The sequence below is a fragment of the Terrapene carolina genome, unplaced genomic scaffold (assembly GCF_002925995.2).
Source record: "Terrapene carolina triunguis isolate 2854851 unplaced genomic scaffold, T_m_triunguis-2.0 Scaffold31651, whole genome shotgun sequence".
Taxonomy (NCBI): Eukaryota; Metazoa; Chordata; order Testudines; family Emydidae; genus Terrapene; species Terrapene triunguis.
The window spans coordinates 140,251-144,925 of record NW_020696002.1 but is presented as its reverse complement, the minus strand read 5'-3'; positions in this window follow the sequence as shown (position 1 = coordinate 144,925).

Genomic DNA, 4,675 nt, shown 5'->3' with positions numbered 1-4,675 from the left:
GTGGGGGTGTATCACACGCTGTGATGTGGGATTGAATAAGCTGTTCTCACAATGTTATTTTTGTCCTCACACGCTAACCTGCCTTATTCTCTCTCTCTCTCTCTCTCTCTCTCTCTCTCCATTTAGTCTGTTCTCATGAGGTTTCTAGAGGAGTTTATTTTTATAATCGTACATTTAAAGGCCAGAGGGACTGATGCAATGTTGCCAACTCTCATGATTTTGTCATAAGTCTCATGATAATTACTGTCAAGTATCAGAGGGGTAGCCGTGTTAGTCTGAATCTGTAAAAAACAACAGAGGGTCCTGTGGCACCTTTAAGACTAACAGAAGTATTGGAGCATAAGCTTTCATGGGTGAATGCCCACTTCATCAGACGCAAGTAATGTAAATTTCCAGAGGCAGGTATAAATCAGTATGGAGATAACGAGGTTAGTTCAATCAGGGACACCAGCAACACCATCACAGGACCTAACCAGATCAGCTACAACATCACCGGCTCATTCACCTGCACGTCCACCAATGTTATATATGCCATCATGTGCCAGCAATGCCCCTCTGCTATGTACATTGGCCAAACTGGACAGTCACTACACAAGAGGATAAATGGACACAAGTCAGATATCAGGAATGGCAATACACAAAAACCTGTAGGAGAACACTTCAACCTCCCTGGCCACACAATAGAAGATGTTAAGGTAGCCATCTTAGAGCAAAAAAACTTCAGGACCAGACTCCAAAGAGAAACTGCTGAGCTCCTGTTCATTTGCAAATTTGACACCATCAGATCAGGATTAAACAAAGACTGTGAATGGCTATCCAACTACAGAAGCAATTTCTCCTCCCTTGGTGTTCAAACCTCAACTGCTAGCAGAGCACCTCACCCTCCCTGATTGAACTAACCTCGTTATCTCCATACTGATTTATACCTGCCTCTGGAAATTTACATTACTTGCGTCTGATGAAGTGGGCATTCACCCACGAAAGCTTATGCTCCAATACTTCTGTTAGTCTTAAAGGTGCCACAGGACCCTCTGTTGCTTTTTACATGATGATTACTGTTTTCCTTAAAGCTGCAGCTCCTCGAGTCAAGTGAATATGTGATGATTTCAGCCTTCCTTCTTAAAGAAAAATTAGTTTCTAGCCTCATGATTGCAGAGAAAGCTTCAAAATGTGACCCCAGTACATCCCAAAGGCTCAAAAATCAGAAGGCAAATAAAAAGAGCATCACATCTATTATTTTTACATACTCTCATTCTTTTAAAGACAATCTCATGATTTTTGGTGAGTCTGACTCATGATTTTTGAACATTTCGGGTTGGCAGTACTGCCAACGAGATCACCTAGTCCAGGGGTTCTCAAACTGGGGTCCGGGACCCCTCAGGGGGTTGCAAAATTATTACATAGGAGGTCGCGAGCTGTCAGCCTCCACCCCAAAACCTGCTTTGCCTCCAGCATTTAAAATGGTGTGAAATATATAAACAAGTGTTTTTTACTTTATAAGGGGAGGTCACACTCAGAGGCTTGCTATGTGAAAGGGGTCTCCAGTACAAAAGTTTGAGAACCACTGATCTAGTCAGAGCATCTGCACAGCCCAGGCCAGAGAGCCTCATCCAGGGATCCCTGCATTGAGCTGCTAACTTCTGGCTGTGCTAGAGCCTGTCTGGTAGAAAGAGACATCCCCTCTGGTTCAAAGACCCCAAACCAGCTCACATTTCTAAACACTAAGATGGTTGTGGCTGATCAGTGCATGAAGGGACTGGGGGGAAGGGAGATGCAACAGAGCAACTGGAGATATGCCATGACGCTTAGCTCCAGCTGTGGGTCCTAATCTGACTTTCCCCAGAGCTGGGAGTGTGTTATGCTTAAACAAAGCACACAAGATCTTTTTATAGGGGAAAAGGCAACACGCCACATTTATTGAGAATACAGCAATTAGCATATGTTTTTCACTCTCTCTCTCACAAACACACACACACACCATGCACACAGTCCCGCCAGCCGATGTTTATAGTTACCAGTCCACTATAAATAAGATAGATAAATCTAGTGACCAGCCAGATTGGTCGCAGAGGGGAGTCGGTCATGATCTGATGCTCCTGTGTTTTAAGGGTGCTCACCTTCACCTCAGGGTCATCAATCTGCCCCTCCTCAACCATGAATGGACACTGGTGGTTCTCTGGCATCTTTGAGTCTCTTCAGTCTCTTCACTCCTCATCCCTTGGCCATCTGGCTTCAACAATGGCCTTCACACCTTATCTTTTCCTGATGCATGCATTTCTCATTCACACAAACAGTTCTTTACAGAGACCTTCATAAGGTAACAAACAGCAGTGTTTTATATTAAACAAGAAAGGCATAGTAAATTAGGCCTCACTAAATCTTGGAACTATCTTTTCCTACATTGGGGCCTAGGCCTTCAAAATTCCTCTAATCTAATTAACATAGAGACAGACAAGATCCTGTCTCATACTTGCAAGGCATGAATAACAAGAAAATGCCTAATACTAGTATCCACTATCCTATTCATTTATTCTAATACCTTAATTCTTACTATAAAACATACACTGTATATAGCCAAAACATAACCATTTATATAGCACAGTACCCATGGTATAAGTGGGGACGTGGGGTTCAAGTTTGGGCCTATGATAGATACAGTCCCAGGCCACAGAATTAGGATCTAAAGTCCCTCAAGATCTGGTTGTGGGGACTCTCCCTCTGAGCACAATAGTAACCTGAAACAATGATTCAGAGTCTGACTGAGGAGAGGAAGAAGATGCTAGATCTGCAGTGGTTGGACCACCTAATAGTGAATGGGGAAGAGGGACAAGGTGGAACTGTTGATCTTGGCAAAGATTTAAGGAAGCTCAATGGAGCATCCAGATCTGGTACATACCCAAGACCTGACACTGGCAGACTGACTGAGCAGCTAGGCCAGGCCACAGGATTTTGTGAGGTTTAACATGCTAGCAGATTGTCAGGGCAGGGACCGTGCTGTATAATACCTGACTGTACGGCCCTCAGGAATGGCATTGAGGAAGGCACTTAGTCACAGTGACGACTGCCCCAGGGCTGGCTGAGAATTTTACATCAGGACCTTTCTTGATACAAAACTAGATTTGTGACTAAATGATTTCTTTAATTTTAATTATTTATTTATTTATTTATTTGTGGATGTCCCTGGGCCAGCTGGACTCCAGGCCGGCTCACAAAAGTGGGAATTTTGCATGGTGCCTCTCCAGCGCTGGTGCCTCAGCAGGCAGAGCCCGTCTCTTCCCCACGCTCCCTTTGGTGTCTGGCCATGGTTGAGCAATGCCAGCGTAACCCCCGTGTTTGCATTTCAGGGCACGGTGACGTCACTAGGGGAGCAAACAGTCAGGGGCTACGTGGCCCTTTGCTCTGTGGGCTGGAGATTTGCTGGAGCCTGGTGGGGCCCTGCTGGGACGGGCTGAACCCTCCAGCCCTGGGTGCGGCAAGCTCGGGGGATGGGCTGGAGCCACCTGCAGCGACTTGGGAAGCTCCTGTGGGGGGAGGGGCCTGGCGAGCAGAGTCAGCGATGGGACCATCAAGGGGGGAATGGCCAACTGCCACCTGGGGAGATGGGGGGAGCCCAACTGTCACCTGGGCAGGGGATGGGGGGAGGCAACTCTCACCTGAGAGGGGCAGGAGGGGGAGGGATAACCCAACTGTCACCTGAGGGGGGATGGGGGGAGCCCAACTTCCACCTGGGGAGGGCCATAGGGGGAGCCCAATTGTCAGCTGAGGGAGGATCTCAATAGATGTGGGTGGGTGGGTGGGGGGGGTCAGGAAAAACCGTCAGATAAGAGGGGGACAGTGGGATTGAGGAAGGTAACGGGGGTTGGGCAGAGGGAAGGGAGGGTAGAAATGGGGAGCAGGGAGGAGCAGGGAAGGGGGTGGAGATGGGGGAGGAGAACGAGATGGAAACAGGATGAGGGGAGGGGGGAGGAGCAGGATAGAAACAGGGCATGGGGGGGCTGGTTTGTTGTTAATAACAACAGTGACGTGCAATGAGACCCCCCAGTTCTTTCAATGTGTACATTGCCACCCTGGTCAGAGTGAAACTCCCATGTGGGGTGAGGCTGTTCTATGGGGCAGGGGAGGTGACTTCACTGTTGGGGGAGATCTCCCTGTATTTCTCTGCTTTGCTTCTCCAACTCTTCCCCAGAGCAGAAACTGCTTGTCTCCCGCAAAGTCATCCCTTGGGGGGGTTGGTTCTTTTATAAACCCCACTGCTGGGATAAGGTCAGGTCTGTGGGTTTGGGCCCTGCTCCCCTAAGGGTTCCCCTATTTTCCCTATACCAGAGTGAGATAGCAGATGAAGCCACTCATAACTGGGGACAGCAATGCCACTGGGTGCCCCTTAAGGTCAGGACCCCCCACTTTGTGATATGTGACTGAGGGGGGTGGAGGCAGTGACAGTGGTGGACACACACGTGCTGTTGGAGGAAAGGATGCCATGGCCCATCCTTGTGTATGTGCCCTGGAGCAGAAGGAGAGGCCCTTGAACTTGAGATGTCAGGGAATGCCAGGGAGCAGCAGCCCAGACCCGTGAAGATGCAGCGAGCAGGTGCAGAGGCAGTGAGGTGAGCATGCTGGATTTTCAAATAATTTTTCTGTCGGTTTGTAACTGGGTGTGTTTAGCAATGTCAGTGCT